Below are 17782 nucleotides of genomic sequence, written 5' to 3'. Positions count from 1 at the left end.
TGGAGGTAGCACATAGACATCAGGACTAGTAGCCATTGATAGCCTTCTCCAGGAATTTATCTAACCCCCCTTTAAAAACCATCTGAATTGGTGGCCATCACTACATCTTGTGATAGCAAATTCCTTAGTTTGACTAAGTGCTGTGTGAAGAAGTGCTTCCTTTTATCTGTCCTGAATTTCTCACCAATCAGCATCATGGAATGACCCCGGGTTCTAGTATTATAAGATAGGGAGAAAAATGTCTCCCTGTTTTCTGCACTGACTGACAGTGGATCTCCAGGGTTTCAGGCAGGAGGTATTCCAGCCTACCTGGAAATAGATGCCAGGGACTTGAACCTGGGTCTTTCCTGCATGCAAAGCACATGCTCTACCCACATTTGAAGCAAGTGAGTTTTGTTTCCTTTTGTTTGTGTTTCCTGGTCCACCATGTAGTTGCAATCAATCACCAGAGTGTAGAGTTGGAAAACCTTGAAGTAATACATTTAGGCTTGCCCTGCAAGTCAAGTCAAGTTGAAAAAGGAGTCGGCAGATGAGCACTTGGCTTGTTCCTGCTTTGTCCTGTCTTGGTCTGTTGTCCTTCTGCTGGGAATTTAGGCAGCCTCAGTCATAGAAACAGGTATGATTTGTTCTTCTGGTCTTTGATGGTGCAGCCCTTAAGTTGTGATGTTTGGGAAGAAAGCAGCCTGTCCCTGGCCTTAAAATCTCAGTTCAGGTGGTGAAAGAAGAAAACAAAGGGAGTGCTCTACTAGGCCCCTTGACCTACCAAAGGCACCTAGGTGCCTTAAGTGATGTTTCCTTAGAAAGAGTTCCCTTTCTAAAGGCAACAGAGGCTTTGGTCCTGTATAAACAGTCCTCACATGTTGCCTCTCTGATGGCAACTTCACCGGCCTATTTTCAACAAAATGATCAAACCACCACACCTCCCCTACTTTCTTCACAGCTGCTCTAGAAGGTTGGCTAATGTGCCTGTATCTCAGAGATCCAGAGCCTGGATTAACAAATCCTTGTTATTTCATTACTCTCTAACATAGGCAATTAGGACCTGCAAAAGACCAGGCAGAGAGGAAATTGGGACTGTTTGGCTTGGGTAGGATCAATCCAGATGCTATTTTTTGTGGTTTTGAACCTAGTGGTGACTGGAAAAAGTGAGAGCGTATGTATGCAGAAGTATTTTTTCCATCGTTGATCAGATTTACATTCAAGATTCACCACTCAGTGAAGCCGGGCACAACTGAGGTTGCACCCACGCAGGTCCATTGAATGTCATTGCGAATCCCCGTTCACTTATCTAGGTGTTGGGCTGCCTGTTTTTAGAATGGCAGGAAGTGAAAATTGTCATCTCATAACCAAGTCTTCTTAGGCTTCCGCCCATTTTTGTTTTGTTTTGTTTTAAAGCTTTACCTTAACTTTGCAGTGGCTCTCTAAACTGTTTCAGCTCTCAGGCCTGTATGTTTTTGGCTAGAATTCTCCTTCGCATTTAAATCTAACTCTCTCTCCCCCACTGCGCATCCTGAAATAATGGCATTCACAGGTGAGCCATTCTTCCTCGCTTAAAAAAATAAAATAAGGTTCAAGGGCATTTTGTGAATGAGCTTTGACTCTGGTGTAATCTCTCTAACTTCAAGAACAAAGAGGCCAGAGAATCTCTCCCTCCAAACGTTAAAAAAACCACACCAAACAGCCACTCTTAAAGCACTCACACACACCCTTTGTTTTGTTTAAAGAACGACTTTCCCCCCACTTCACGCCATTTCTCCAGCCCAGCTCTAGCAACCGGCCTTGTCATTTCCTTCGTGCTCAGGCAGGCCAGAAAACTCGCTGTTGCTGTGTGAGCTCCACAGCCTGAACGGAAAATCCAGCCGCTTAATACCAGCTCGGCCGCAAGGACTGTTCAGCGCTGCACGCTCTCGAGCTGATGTTCCGGCCTGGTCGTTTTTGCTGCCTTGAGTTTTCGACAAGGAGGAAGGAGCCCAAGGGGCCTCGAGGTTGCCGCCATGGTGGCTCCGAAGAATGAACTTGTGAGCCAGGGCAGCCCAGGAAAGAGAAGGTTTCCGCTCCCCCCTCTTTTTTTCGAGCAGAAGGTGGCAGAGAATGATTCATCGCTTGAATCCAATAATTAAACGTCGGGTGTCTGCGGAAAGAAACCCTCTGGAAGCTAATGGCGTTTTCCCTTCCCGGGAGTTAAAAGAGTGCAATTCGGTCGAAAGGAGGGCCGGCAGCTTAATGTTCATTGTGAGGTGAGAAACCCGTGTCTGACGGTGCCATCTCAGACTGCAGATGTGGGCCTCTTATCATGGTTGAATGCTCACCCGCAATTTTAAAAAAACAATCCCTTCATCCAGAACACTAACACTTCAGGGAGAAAGCTTCTACCTAGCCTTCTTCTGGACAGGCTAGTTTTCTATGTTCAGGCTTATATGTACGGGGGGGACATTAAATCAGGGGCCTCCACACCCCTTTACCTCCTTAGTAAGGACTAGGCCCCAGTCTTGGGTGGGTCTGTTGCTCTGGCTCCTATATGCTTCCTGCACTTTTGCAGGCTTGGCTGGGGTTGCCAGATTAGCCTCTCCTCATTTCTAAGGGAATTTATAACCAATGCTTCTAATAACCTCTGACTAGGAAGCCTTTTAACCCTAACCTGGTTAAATTAGGGACTGGTTGTGGTTGCCCTGCCAGCCCCCTGCCCCCCAGGAGAAAGAAAAAAACACTCTGCACATGTGCTGTGTCACACCATGACCTCATATTACATGACTGCACCAGAGGTTGCACAGACATGGTCCAGATGAGATGGGTTTACTGTGCTGGGTGATGCGCCTGTCTTCCTTGAGGCTTCTCCAGCACGCAAGTGATATTTGATCCAGCACAGTTTTGGATCCTCCTGAATCTGTGCTGATTCAAATGAGCCTGGCCTACTTTACATCGCCCAGTTTCATCGAGATCACTGTGAGGCGTTTGGCGCTGGAGGAGGAAAAGGAAAGAAAGACGGACAGATTGGGGATGGCCGTGTTTATGCTATGGGAAAAGAACATTCTGGAAGCAGTCAGAACCCCAGACGATTTGCTTCCCAGCAAAAGACGCATTCGCTTGACCTGAAAGTCTGGCTGAATTGAGCAGAACTTACTTCCATGTGAAGACGGTTAAAATGGGCCCGTAGCCTAAGGCTGCAGACGTAGTTAAATGTTCTGACGCAGCCAGTCGGGGATATGGACATGATTTACAGGTCTACTCAGAAGTAAGTCTCACGGCGTTTGACGGGGTTGACTGCCAATTAAGAGCGTCTAAGATTGCTGCCATAGCTTCTCTTCTTCGAAGGGATCCTGGTGTGCTGATTTGTTTAAACTGAAGGTTGGGGTTTTTTGTTGTCTGTTTCTGCCTATTGTCAGTGAGCCTTGGGCGGAGAGGTGAAGGTCAGGCGGATGGGATCGTTTTGCGCGCTCTTCGATTCTCTTGTCTTGCTCTCCCCTGCCCAGCTCTCCTCTCCCGTAGGGCCCAGCGTCGCAGCTGCCTCTTCCTGCGAGCAAGGAGAACTGGACGGGGTTGCAGACAGTAGTTCTTTCAGAGCCTGTCACCAGCGCTTCATGATTGGTTGTCAGAGGAACGGGAGGAGGCTAGTCCTCCCCCCCTCCCCGCAAGGCATGTCACTGGCTTCCCTTTCCCTGCTGCACCCCAGAAGTGACAGACAGGCGGAGGCCGAGGTGTGTGTGTGTGTGCGCGCGCGCGCGCGCGTGTGTGCTTGCGCTCTGCTGGAAAGAGATGCTCTTGGCGAGTCCCCTTGGAAACACTCCCAGGATTTCCAGCCCAGCATGCAAGCCATCAAAATGGCCGAGGTAGTAAACAGCCACAAGTGGCTGTCGTTCAATTCGCAATCTGGTGTGTGTGTGTGTGTGTGTGTGTGTGTGTGTATGTTTGAGCGCGGTGGCATAAAATTCCTCGTTCCAAGAGGAAGGTAAATTTTCCAGCGAGGGACCAGTTTCCACAATGCCAAGAATGTTTCCCCAGGAAGATCTGCCTGAAGAAAAGTTTGGTGAAGACTCGATTCAAATAAAACCTATCTTCCCCAGCATACCCCTTCCTGGAACAGACTGGTAGATAATACAGTCTTGAGTGCAAGCCACCTAATCAGGATGGTGAGATGGCCTGATATCTGCAGAGTGTCCATATTTAAATTGACTGACTGCAATCCTTGCGCATTTATTTGGAAGAAGTCTGTTAATGAGTGGGATTTCCTTCCCAGGGAGGAAAAAAAGCACAGAATCCCCTGCCCGTCCAGTTTTGTTGTTGCATCCCAGTCCTATGCACATTTACCTAAGTAAGTGTTCCTAGTATTGTAGCCTTAACTATCCATTTAACTAGTAACTGCTGCGGGTGTTGGTGTTGGAATCAACTATGGTGAGGGGAGCATAGAGGTGAATTTCTGGTGTGTGTGTGTGAGCTTTGTTTCAGGTATTAGATTTCTGAAAAATAAATACTCATATTTTACACAGCGATGCAGTTAGGTAATTTTAGACTCTGGACTTCATATCTCACCACTCTTCCCCCACTTTAGAGAGTAATGTGTATTACTTCACTTAACTAGTGAAGTTAAGTGAAGTAATACACTTAACTAGTAAGCTAGCCCTGTTGCATTTGTGGTCCTGGACTTCTGTCCCAAAGTCTTGCCCCAAATGCATCACTGATTTCACATTCAAGGCCCCATCATAAGCATATTTTCTCTAAGGTAAGTCCTGCTGACTTTGATGGAATTAAATGTCAACTTTGGGTTCCAGTTTGTGGATATATTATAATTTGTATGTAAAAAGTGTCTTTCCTTTAAGGAATTAAAGGGGGCCCAGAGATGGGGTAGGGATAAGGGTGAGCTATTGGGGAGGACTTGCCCATCCTCATCCATACAGCACAAGTCTATTACAAATAGTTTTTAAGAAAAATAAAGTGATAATAGTGTCATAGACATCTTCATCAGAACAGTTACACTGATGTGTGTGTGTTTAAAACTAATAATAATAATATCCCAATTGTTAATATACTTTAAATTATTTAAGAACTGAAGTGGAGTTCTCACAAATGCTAGATGAGGTGGCAAACTTGCATCAGAACTGTACCACTTCACACTGCAGGTGGGAACTCACATGCTTCAATGCTCCTCCATGAAAAACAAAAATGATCCCATACAGCAAAAAGGGGTGGCAAAGACAAGGGTTCTGTGTAGCCCCTTCCTCCAATATGCTAGTTATCTCTGAGAGGAATCTTGTGGGGAGAAGCATTCTTTCAAATGGGACTCCTTTTACTGTCCTAAGCGTTGAATTCAAGAAAAAGGATTGCTGCTTCTGCTGCTAAGAACTAGGCCTGAGAGAGATGGGAAAACGTGAGAGAAGGAGAAATACTCCACTCCACACACAGGGGAATTCCTTTGTTCATTAATGTCTTCTTGAGGTTGCTTTTGTCTCTAACAGAGAGAAGGACTACTCTTTTTTCTTTTCTTTTCTTTTCTTGCTAGGAACAGAGTTATGAGATAGCTTCACAATACTTGACTGAGTGGGCTCCAACTTAGGTGGAGAAAGCAACCATAGGAACATAGGAAGCTTCCTTCTACTGACTTAGACACACTTAGCCCAGTTTGGTTAACACTGAGTGGCAGCAACTTTCCATCCATACCTGGGGATTCCAAAATTTGAACCATTTGCAAATAAAAGATATGCTCTACCACTGAACTATGGCAAATACTCATAGACCTGTACATTTTGGCTTAGGGTACAATAGTTTCTCTTCAATAGTCCATATATAAAGACATTTGGCTCTTTTGCCTTTGTTCACTCAACCACAAACTAAGTGATTGTCACTCAGTAGAGGACCAGAGAGTGGTGGCTAATTTGAATTAATGAATCTGGATCTTGTTAAGGGCTCATCAAAAGAGAGAGAGAGAGAGAGAGAATGAATTATATTGGTGAATTCTACAAAATATATATGCATTTTGGACTGGGATATTAAACTGTGTGTATTATTAAACACATACATGGAACAAAGCAGAACTTTCTCTTTCTCACCTGCCCACCAGAGCTTCTTTTTATAAATGCACAAATGTTTTGGGGCTAGAAAAAGAGGCTTTGTGGGTTCTCTATCAGTCCCTGGTGTACTCTGTGTGTGTGTCGAATGCCTGACAAAATCTGAAACATGTTCTTTCCTGTCTAATGACTGCACCGGCGTTTTGTGTGCCAGGACAGACGCCAGCTGATGTTTCCACTAGAACTGCAACTAGTGAGCATTTAAACGCCATCATTCCCACTCCTAATTGCATCTACTCAGACGTAAGCCCCGTTGATTTCAGTGGAACTTGCTTCCAAGTAAGTTTGCTTAGGATTGCAGCCCAGGCAGTATGACTTTCCAAAATGGAACACGATCCCTGTTAAAATTTGGCTGTGTGGTTGGGTGGACTGTTTTCAGACACTAGTATTTGCAGTGCCAGAAAGGAGGTTTCTGACTGTGAGCACACATTTCGATCACTTCGTGCTGCAAAAACCACGCATTGCTCCACCATCCAAGAGAGAAGCATACACTCGCCCAGAAAATATACAGAATTCTAGCTTGATTTCCTTGTGCTATTGCTGCCAGGTGTGTGTGTGTGTGTTTTCTTCTTTTTTTTCTTTTTCTTTTTTTTTAAATATTATTTTTTAAAAAATCTTTATTTCTCCCAATGCCTTTTGTTTTCCTGATGGTGAAATCAGGCGTGCAAGAGTGGTCAGACCCTCAGTATAAGGCCAAGCCAAGGTGGCCTTGTTTTGTTATTCAGATTTCTACACTCCCATTAAACCAGGCTCCCAGGAAGAAACGGCAACGGCTTGATTTAAGGCACACTCAAGCAGGGCCATTCAGAGCTCAGGGTAGCATTGGGTTATTTATAGGCTTTTTCCTCGGCGCTGTGCGCCCTCGTATCAGAGCAGAGCGCTAATGAATTTAATCCTGGCGACACCCTTAGGAAGGAGAAAAGGACTGAGTCACGGACGGAGGTTGATCAGGCCCAGGGCCTCCAGCACGCCGAGGCTTTCTTGATTGATTACGTGCCTTGGTACGAGACCAGCCCGCTGCTTCGCGAGGCAGGAGGCATAGCTGCCTGGAAAAAAGGGGCCAGGCGGCAACCACGTGGAGATCGGAAAGAAGAGCCGGTGCCGTGTGAGTCCCTCGACTTGCCAGCTAGCAGGAGAGAGGGAAAGGCTTCAGCCGCAGCTTCCAGATCCCTCTGTTCCGTGTCGAGGCCTTCTGGCCCGTCCTTAAAAGCGGCGGTGTCTTCAGGAGGTTGTTAAACGCTCGGCGTCCCCGCAGCGATCCTTGGCGTGAATCTCCCCCCTTCGTGGCTTTTGATAAACATCGTCCAGCTACGGCTCGCTGGCTCCGCTCGCTCTCAAATCTTCTCTTCTCTGAGTGCAGCGCACAACGGCCTGACCTCCGGGTCATCTCCCCGAGGAGACGGGGGAGGAGGGGAGAGAAAGGGGCCTGGCGATTGCAGCTTCAATTCCTTGGGCGTAGGCTCTCCCTTGGCAATTCTACTTAGCAAAACACAGCCAGCAGGGCCAGGCAGGGGGTGAGGAAGAAAACACCCAACACCAGTGCCACCGCTGGTGCGCTCAGGAGGCGGTGGATTTGCAATCTCTGGGAATCTTGATGAAGGCGGGGGAGGAGGGAGAGAAGCGCACGCAGGGCGCATAAGATGAAGCAAAACATCTCCGCGTTTCTTTGGCTAAGAAATTGCTTGGAAAGGCGCTGCCCGCTGAAATGCTTCCCACGGATCCTTAGGGTTTGAAAAGTGTAGGCGCCTCGAATTTAGAAACCGGTTAAACAATGGCGTGAACGGAACAAAATCCGAGAACTTCGACTCTATCAACTGTCCTGTGCACCCCACTCTTTACTTCCACCCCTTTTAGTGAAGGCCCGAGGATACCCAGTACCCGAATCCGGATCATTTTAGGCCAGGGCCTCACACTGTAGATATCATTCAAGGGTGCCTTCAGGAAATTTGAAGAGGACAAAACTCGGAAGTTTTAAATACTTAATACACTTTACCAGCTACCTTTGCTTACTCCGAAAAGGAAGCCAAAACAAAAGCAGAACATTTTAACGAGGGCTCCCCCCCCACACTTTTTTTTTTTTTTAAAGGATTGATTAGAGGACAAAAGTCTATTCCAGGGGGCTTTTTTTCTCCAGCTGCGTGTCTGTACCTCACGTGTGCTCAGTCTAATAACTTTTAATGTCTAGCCCTAAAATGTCTTTATAAAAAATAGCTTTACAACGTAATAGGCCAGGTGCCCTCCTGCTCGTTACTGGAGATTGAAAAAACGTGTGGGATAGTTTTCAGATGCATACCTCATAAAGTGAGAACGATATACAGCCGCCTAGCCCCAATATCGGATTTGGAACTCCCTTTCCTTCCAGTCACCTCTGAGGAAAACCTTTCTAAAGCATTTCCAGTGCACACACCTCATTTGCAATGTACTCCCCCTCCCCTTAAGACTATTTACCCAACTGCTTGGAAAATAGGTGGGGTTTTGTCATTTGTATCAGCTGATTAAGAAGCTGAAAAGCGTTTGTGCCCAGGGTTTCGGGTTACAAACAGCAGGGCATCTTTCACTTCTGCTTTGAGAGAGTTTCCTCATAGGTGCCAGCCAAAAAAGAAAACTCAACAACAACAAATCAGCTTTCTGACCAGGGACATGTCTTAACACAATCAGAGATTATTCATATATAAACTTAAGTTTCAGGGAGTTCCTGCTTTCCACTGAACACAAGAGATTCGCATAATTAAAGAAGGAAACTTAGTTGTTCTGGCATATTGAGTAAGCAACGTTTTTAATCAAGGAAAATATTGCTAGGAACTGGGTTTAAACGTTTTCCCTTCTCTCCCACAGATTCCTGGACTTCACGATGAAAACCAGACTGACCATAGGTTTGCTGGAGTTCGTTCTGAGTTGAAATAACAAATCCTTGGCATCTCTTTTTCTCTGCATGTTTACCTAGGTGTAAACAGCTTATACACATAGGATGGAGCAAAAATTAAAAGCGAGGGCTTAATACAATCACCTGTGGTCAGTGATAATAAAATTCCATTCATTTCCACCGGGCTGGCTTATGCTCCCCTCCCCCACTTGCTTCTTTTGTAGCCACAACCTAGACACGTTTAATCGGAAGCAGCTCCCGCTGAATTCAACAGGACTTTCTGAGAAGCATGTTACAAGACTGGATCCTTATTAGATAAGCAGTGGTCGTTGCTCCTGTGAGTAAGTGAAGCAGGGATGGGAGACCTTTAGCACAATCCTATGCAGGCTTTTTCAGAAGCAAGTTGCTCTGTGTTCTATGGGGTTTACTTCCAGGTAAATATATATAGCATTGCAGTCATATTCAATGATGTTTGTGTTACACGGCGGTAAGTGGTTAATGAATGCACGTGCGCGCGCTTGCGTACGCCCACACACACACCGCTTCTCGAAGTATAGGGTTAATCCCGTAGCCTGTGTCTTGCTGTTAATACTAGCGATCGCTAGGAAAGCAATAAGGAATCAGGCGCTACGAGAGGAAGAAGCGAATAAACGAGTATCAGTCAAGATGGGCGTCGTGAACGCGACATTTACCAGCTGACCTGCCGAGTCAAAAGTAGCGCTACCCATGTAAGTAGATACGCAAGATAACGACCACGCCATCGATTGAGAGATCAAAAGGCAGGCAGAGAAAGCTCCAGCCAATGCGAGAATCGCAGTGAGGGGAACTCAGGTGTGAGCAGCGCAGCTCCCCGCACCCGCGATTCACACATCAGACGAAAACGTGTTTGGGAGTTTCAGAGGTGGTAACCACGCAGTACTTTTTAGAAATCATGAGAAGGGAAACAGTTTTGCCGGAAAGTAGCTGTTGAGAAACGAATGTGTTCCATTACAACAACAACGAGTCGGGGTGGGGGGGTGCGGAGAGAAAACCCCGCCATGGGGGAAAAATAGTGAGGGCGGGCAAAATGAAGGACCTGAATGGAGAGCTGTGGGTACACGGGTGATTTTGTTGTTGTTTTGTTTTTAAGAGAGTGGGGGCACTGGAGAAGAACGACGGTTTCTGTGCTTCTGGAAAGGAGAGATAAAGGGAAATTGCCCGTTCGGAGGGGAACTGAAATACAGGTTGGGATGAAGGCGGGACACCGCACCACACAGTTATCTGAAGGAGAAAAGAGGAGGCTTGCGAGGCATTTCCTCCAGGGAAGAGTGTTGGCCAGATAAGACGGGGAAGTGCAAAGGGAAGCTGAAGGAAAGAGGCATCCCACTTTGGCCAAGCTGTGCGTGACAATGCAAGGCGTTTGGAGATACGGGGGTGGGGAAGAAGGACAGAGGGAGGGGAACAAAGAACGAGTCCTTTTGGGGTTCTCAGGGAAATGCAAAGAGCCTGCGGGGGACGGGGGGGGGAGGAGAAAGAGTTGTGAATCCCCTCACCTGGGAAAACAAAAATTCGGGTGGGATATAAATACGTGTGGTCACCGTGTTCTCGCTTCAGAAAAGGCTACTACAAGAATGCCGTTTGTGGCGTAAGGGACCTTCCCCCTTTCTACTGAAAAGACTCCCAGTGAAGGCTGAGGAGAAGAAAAGGGCTTGCGAGTAACACCGGAAGGTGCTCTTGCGAGCAGATAATAATAATAATAATAATAATAATAATAATAATAATAATAACAACAATAATAATAACAACAATAATAATGAGCGGAAAAGAGCGGGGGAGGGGAAGAAAGAGAGGTAAACAATCCTGAGGTGAAGAAGAGCCCGCGCCGGGAAGGTGAAGGAGGGGCGCGCGGGCGGAGCAGAGCGCGTGCGAGCCATTCCGCTGTGGGCGAAAAGGGCAGGAAGCCCGGGTGGCTGGCGGTCGGTCGGTCGGTCGGTCGGGCGACCGAGGCGGTCTCGCGCCAGCGTCTGGCTGCACCCGCTGCTGCTGCTGAGGCTTTGACAGCTTGGCGAAGCGAAGGGAGAGGAGCTTTATGGTAATTGCGGCTCTCCACTGGCCTTCTGGGTAGCGAGCGAGCTGTGCGGAGCTGAGAGGGGAGTCTGGAAGGGGGCGGGAGACTTTCCTTTTCAACCTCGCCTGGTCAAAAGAGGAGAGCGAGAGCGAGAGGAGTCTCCTCAGGACGCCCTCAGGCAAGGCAGGGCACGGCACGGCAGAGCGGGGTATCTCTGTGTACGTTGGGACGAACTCGAGCTCTGTCAGCCGGGAAAGAGAGCCAGAAACACGGAAGAGGTGGAGAGGAGTGGTGGTGGGGAATCAATTAAGGAGAGAGAACGTAGAGCCGAGAGAGAAAAGAAAGGCAAGGCAAGGCAAGGCAAGGCAAGGCAGCCAGGGGAAAGAGAAGGTTCGCTGTTTGGGAGAGCGCAGTGGCGGCGGCAGCAGCAGCTCTGCTTCTGCCTCTGCCGGCGGCGGCTCCCTGAGTGCTGAGCCGTGGGGGTGGGGGGAGGGGAGAGAGAAGGGGCGGGGAAGAAGGAGGAGGCGAGGAGGGGGGCAGCGTGCGGCAGACGGAGCCCGGTCTCCCAGCGGCAAGGTGAGGAAGAGCGGCTTTCCCAGCGGATTAAATCCCCAGAGCCAGCCCAGCCCAGCCCAGCCACACACACGCACACGCACACTCGCCGCCGCCAGGACACGGGGCTCTCGCAAGGGGAGAAAAAGAGCATGTAGGCGTCTCTCCAGCCGCCGAGCCCAGCCTGGAGCAGCCACACAGCAGCAACATGGCGCTGCCAAAGCGGAGCCGGCGGGCAGCCGGAGGGAGCCCGGCGGGGTGTTGAACCCGGTCGAGGGAAGCGGCAGCGGGAGGCCGCCCTTGCCGCCCCCGCGAGGCCCCACCTGCTCCACGCGAGTTCCGCCAGTCGGTGGCCAAAGCGTCCGACGCGGGGCTCGGAGACCGGCAAACTTTTCTCACCCACGAGACTGACGCGACTCGCCTGGAAGAGGACTCGCTACAGCAGCGCCCGGCCGAGCGTCTGCGGCGACTTCTCCGGAGCGGAGACCGAGGTCAGTGGAGCTCTTCCCTTTGAACGCTTCTCTCGTGCTCGCTCTCTGCGCGGACGCCGCCGCGTCGGGCAACTCCCGAAAGGGGGCCACGGACGCGAGTCGTCCGACGTCTTTTACGAGGGTTCGACTTCTGGTGTGTGTGTGACTGGTGGTGGTGGTTGGGGGTGGGGGTGGGGGTGGGGAGCCGAGTCTGCGATGTTTCCTCTCCCCCCCTCCCCAGATCTGGCGGGGGTGCGCCTGTGCGTGTGTGCTTACGAGCGAGACAGCGGCAGCCTCGGTCGGAGCTTGCCTCTCCTCCGTTGGGATCGTTGCCAGAATGTATTTCAACCTGAAACGATCCGGACTCGGAGGAGGAGGGCGGAATGGAGGCGAGGGGAAGAGGTTAGCGAACGCAGCGGTCACCGCCTGGATGTGCTTTGGCTGAGAGAGCGGGGGTTGTGTGCGTGTGTGGGAGTGGGGGGAACTCCTAGGAGCGAGTGTGTCGTCGCGCGGACTGGCTGGAAGTTTGGAGGCAGTTGGGTTATGGGTGGCGGGGGGAGGGGGAGAAGACGACGAGGAAAGGGGAAGCTGCTGGTCGCGCTCCGTCTACTCCAGCAGGAAGGGAGGAGGGAAGAAGGGCTCCCGGCGTCTCGCTCCCTTTTATCTTTCCGATTTGGAAACGGGCTATAAACGCCCCACCTCTGGCAGCCGCCACTTCTCGGCTCCCAAGGGGAAAGGGGAGAGTGGGTGGAGGGGAAAGGAGGATGCTCAGGGTTGGATCGAGGAAGAAGGGCACCGGGAGCGTTGCTGGAACGCTTCTGGGCTCGCCCTGTTGACTCACCGGGCAGCGGAGTTAAAAGATGAGTCCCGGGAAGAGACAGGCAACGTGATTGAGGTAAAAGGCTTGGCCGTCTCAGCGTGGGGCGTATTTGTTGTTGTTTCTTTCAACGCGCTTTGGGAAAGGACTGCGGAGGCGACGGGAGGCTTTTCTCCCAGGTTGTTTTTGAGACCACTGGTGGATTGGAGTGGGGGGGGGTACGAGGGAGGGGAGAGAGGAACTGCGAACAGCGGAGGAGGATAAGAGATGGTTTAGAACTGGTGGTGGTTCCAGTTCAAAGACTTTTGTGTTGCTAGTGTGGGGTCCAGCCTGGCGGCCAGGAATTTCACGCGTCCTTTGCACCTTCCTTCTGGCTCCAGGGAGGTTGAGAACGTGCCTCTTTAAGACCGGATGGCGGAGGGACAGGCAACAAGACTGTTTGCTAAACACCCCCTTCTCTCCCCCCCCTCCCGCGCCGCCAACTCCAGGGTTTGCTGGCGCGCAGCATCTGAGGCACGTAGCTTGTTTGCTGCTCGCGAAGCGAGTCCGGGGGCGATCTGCGAAGCGTTCGCCTTCAGCTCCGGGCTCGACGGCTGCAACTGAGATCCACAAAAGCCAGGTCTGTGGGTGGGTTGGGGAGGAGGAAAGAGTGGAAAGGAAAACCCCCACAGACCTAGTAAAACTGAGACAAAATACGTGCTTGTGTTTTAATGGCAGTCGCCTCGGAGCAGGTTTCCGCATTAAATTCTCCGAACGGCTCCCTGCGTGGCTTTCCATCTGCTCGGAGGAAGCCTGCAGCTCTGCGTTTCTCTCTCTCTCTCTCTTTGAAAAGGGCACCGGGCAAAAGGGCGGTCTGCGCTCGGGTCTGGTCGCGCAGACTGGGATCTGTCAAGCTCCGCTAAACTTTTCCATGATCGCAGCGCCCTGAGAAGGAGGCCAGAGCCAAAGGGCTCCCTAGACAGGGCCCCACGAAGACGATCTGCCAACAAAGATAAGGAGCCGGGACTTCTCCCTTCCCCCACGCGGTGGGGTGAAGCGTAGTGCCCTTGGCAGAATCTTCCTGGGGCTCTGGAGCCCGGATGCCAAAATCAGTTGACCCCAGGGCTTTCCATTCAGCCTTGCCAAGTGGATCGCCTTTTTTCCTTCCGCGCCCAACATTTGCATGCAGTTAATCCTGGAGTCCCGCTTTAGTTTGCTCGCTCTTGCTCCCTCTCTCATAGTCCCCTCTCCGAAATATTGGCGCCGGCAGACTTGCCCTGCGGGATGCGGTGCTCTCAGGAGAGAGCCCAGCCAGTGCTTATAAAAATGAAAGCGCTTACCTGGTAGCAACTTAATTGAGGCCAGTGGGACTGCTCCGGAGTAAAGCAGGCCAGGAGGACTGTACTCGATTAATGATTTGTCGTTTTATCTCCCTTCTCCTTTATAAGCGGTGTATGTGTGTAGGGGTGGAGTGTTGTAGGTGTTCGATGGAAGCTGATGTGTTTCGTCTTTTTGCAAACAAGACCATCTTTGAAGAGGATTATAAAGCATTGCGTTACTGTTACCTCCCCGCTCCCGTCTTGAGTTTGGCTTTCCAGTTTAGCCATAGAAGAACTCTCTGAATTGGTGATTGGGAGTTAATTAGGAAGTATACTCCGGATCAATGAGTCGCGCAACCCATTAGCTATTCCCCAGCCCTTTGCAGAAATGGTCCTCCATCTCCTCTACCAGTAAATACTTTGTTTCGAGGTAGGATCAGTTCAATGCACAGCTTTGGGCCAAGGAAAGACCTGATCCATGAACCGTACCTACCCGGCGTCCAGTCTCTCCCCCATCTCTCCCAATCCTTTCTCCGAGGGAGTCCAGCCCTTCGCCCAGTGCAGCTGTGGAACATGAAACGTGTGGTGCGCCTTTGGAGTGCGCTAAAAAGGGCAGGGAAAATCCCATTTGTCAGGAAGCATGAAAGGTGGGCTGTCTCGTTGGGGGTGGGTGGGTTCGCTCTGTTCACTGGCGGCTGGTGCGGCGGGCAGTATTTCTTTATTCCCTTCCCTCCTCTTGAAGGTGAGGTAGGGCGGCCGAGGGAAAAGGGAAGGGGGCTTTTTCCTGGTATTGTTTCTCCCACTTGTGATAGATCGGTCTAGACAGCCGTTCAGGCTCCCTGCGAGCGAAAGAACCGGAGCCTGAAAGGGAGAATGGGGGAGACGCAGAGGAAAAGGTCACCGCGAGATTCGGTGCCTGTGTCTGTGTGTGGTTAACCCTTCACGGGTCGGAAACCTAGATAGTTTTTTGTGCTCGAGGGAGAAGGCTTCAGGCTAGCAGTGGCAGCGATCGCCTGGCTCCCGCAGGGGAGGGAGACCGAGGCGCGATCCCTTGGGCTGTTCCCCACGGCTGCCATCGCGGAGCGTCGCGGAGAGCAGTTTCCCACCATCAGGAACCTCCTTTTCTAGGCGAGTGCCAGATTCTTCCGTTCCCAGAAGTTTCCTCTTGTTTGGGAACTCCGCTGAGCGCGCTTAACCCCGTGTCCTGTTGGTACAGAGCCAGCCAAGCACAGAGAAGCACAAGGCGAGCCAGGCGTGGCGGAGGAGAGCGGTGGTGGTGGTGGTGGGAGGTTTCGAGCTGGAGAACTACAGATCGCTCTCTTCCCCAGTCTGAGAGAAGGGGCGGGGAGGGACGGCTCACAAGGACAAAGCCAGAGCGGAGGATTCGGAGCTGGTCCGGCCAAAGACCTCCGGGCAAACAACCTTCGGGGTGGAATCGAGCTCTCCCTTTCCTAGAAGCCTGAGGGTGGGGGCATGGGGAGAGGGGAAGAGCGTCCAACAGGGCTGACTTTGTTTTAGGCCACTGGGATGGGCGAGCCTCACCTGTATTTGTTTAATATACACAGAGAGAGCCAGGCAAACTTACCTACGGGTGCCTTGAGGCACATTAGACTTGACAGGAGCATCAGAGGGCAAACAGCGGCTCTGGCCGCGCCGCTCTTCAGGTTTGCCTTTCTACGATAAGGGGTGGGGGTGGGGAGGGGAGGGAAGGGAAGAGCAAGGAGGCTTTCTGTGCGGAATGGAAGCCCTCCTGCTGCCTTCAGAGCCGCCGCTGCCTCCCGGCCTAGCTGGGGTCGCAGGCCCCTGATCACCCCGGAGGAAAGCTGATTTGCTCGCAGCGCAGACCAGCTCTTTCCTCTTTGTCTGGAGCTCGAGGCTCGCGGCGCTCCAGCCCTCTCTGGAAAGGTTCCCGACGAGGAGTCCACGCAGAGCCAAGCAGGCAGCTCTTTGCACGTCACATCTAAATACATCGGTAATTAGATGGAAGCACCGCCGGAAATGATAGATTGGCTGCATAGCTAATAGGGACGAGGACAAATAAAGCCTACAGCGTCCCCCTCCCCCTCCTTCCCTCGGATAAGTGGGCCCCTGGAAATCAAGCCCAAGATCTGGAGCGAGAACTGAAATTACACGTCGTCCGTTTTAGGGCTGTAATCAACCACGCAGATGAGAGTCTCGGTTGCTCCCCTGCTGCAAGTCGTTCTTGAACGTGTTTGCTGCATGATTGTGGGAGGAGGGAACTCGGAGTCTTTTTAAAACCCTCTGGGTGTCTGCTGGCTAAATATATACACCTAGGAGAGAGCAGAGAGGGGGCGAGAGGGAATCCGATCATCTAATCAAGCCTCCGTACCTGCCGCTGCATTTGCCCAACTCGCACGCTAAAGCCGGTTAAGCGCCCATACCGTTTTTAATGGGCCTCGCTGCAGGCTTGCTATTTAAGTGCCTCCTGGATCGCAGGTGTCAAAGAAAGCCTTGCCTGAGTGTCATAAACCGTGGCACAACCACAGTGAGGAGTACCTCCATCCCAAACACAATAGGCAGGACAAACCAATATCTATCTCTGGTGTTGTGTGGAAGTTTGTTTGTCCCACCCCCACCCCTTTGAAATCAATGGGGCTTCCATGCTGCCCTTGTCTGTTCATGATAGAGGTACTGGCTGCTTATGGCTGCTCCAAGTTGCCCAATGTTGTGTTATTTAGTAGTACTTACTTTGGGAGTATCTCTGCTCTCCATTCCAGCCTTTGCTCCTCTAATGGGATAATTTCATTTCTGCATTTTGTACAGCCCTTGGCATGTTTCTGGCTGGAAATAAACATAGCAGAGCCAGAGACCATTGTAGTCAATGAGTAATGATCACTCTTATTGGCTTCATCGTAGATGTTATGGGCTAAGGCAGCCTTCCTAAACCTGGTGCTCTTCAGATTGTTGAACTACAATTTCCATCATCCCCATCACCATGGCCAATGGCACATCTGGAGGGCATCAGGATGGGAAAAGCTAGGCTAATCTTCCTTCATCTCTCCACCCACTATGTGCCCTTTTCAAAGTTCCTGTTACAATTGCTTCCTACAACATTTTAAACAGAAGTCAAAATGAAGCTCTATCAGAACATTGTGATGCTGGGTATTTATTTATTTTTGAAGGGGATGCCTAATTTCAGGAACAAGGGCCCCTTTTACGGCCAACCAATTTCTGTTTTCTCTTTTGGTGAATAAAACAAAACAAAAACTAGCTGCAAATGCAAGTAAAATAAGGCCCTTGTTTAATGTCACTTGTTACAAGCTAAAGGTGGCTTAGTGGCTGTATTACTCTCTAGTGTGGATGTATGACACTCAGATTCAACCCCTTAGCCATACTTGAGATGGCTTTGGGAAAGACACTCTGAGCCTAACATACCTTTGGGGAGAGAAGGTTGTCTGGGAGCTCATCTACACAAAGCAGGATATTCCACTATGGAAGTGGTATATAAAAGGCAGGAGCCACACTACTGCTTTATAGTGGTAGTGAAGTGCACTGACAACTATTCGGGCCCATTGACACATACCATATACTGCTTTCATACCACTACATCCTGCATGATGTAGATGTGTCATGGGGCCCAACAGTTGTCAGTGTACTTCAGTGCCGCTATAAGGCAGTAGTGTGGCTCCTGCCTTTTCTAAACAACTTTCATAAT

At 50.4% G+C, this 17782-nt stretch overlaps 1 protein-coding gene across 1 annotated transcript in view; it reads left to right on the top strand.

Annotated features, from left to right (window-relative positions):
- Window positions 1-11624: 11624 nt before the first annotated feature.
- BCOR (BCL6 corepressor) overlaps window positions 11625-17782 on the top strand; it is an 85218-nt gene continuing 79060 nt past the window's right edge. Inside the window, exon 1 of the mRNA XM_063126523.1 lies at window positions 11625-12012. The gene's annotated coding sequence lies outside the window, so the exon portion shown is untranslated. The remainder of the gene's footprint in view (window positions 12013-17782) is intronic.

Source organism: Elgaria multicarinata, chromosome 5, assembly GCF_023053635.1.
Source record: "Elgaria multicarinata webbii isolate HBS135686 ecotype San Diego chromosome 5, rElgMul1.1.pri, whole genome shotgun sequence".
Lineage (NCBI taxonomy): Eukaryota > Metazoa > Chordata > Lepidosauria > Squamata > Anguidae > Elgaria > Elgaria multicarinata.
The sequence above is the reverse complement of the archived record's forward strand: the minus strand, read 5'-3'. Positions and strand labels throughout refer to the sequence as shown.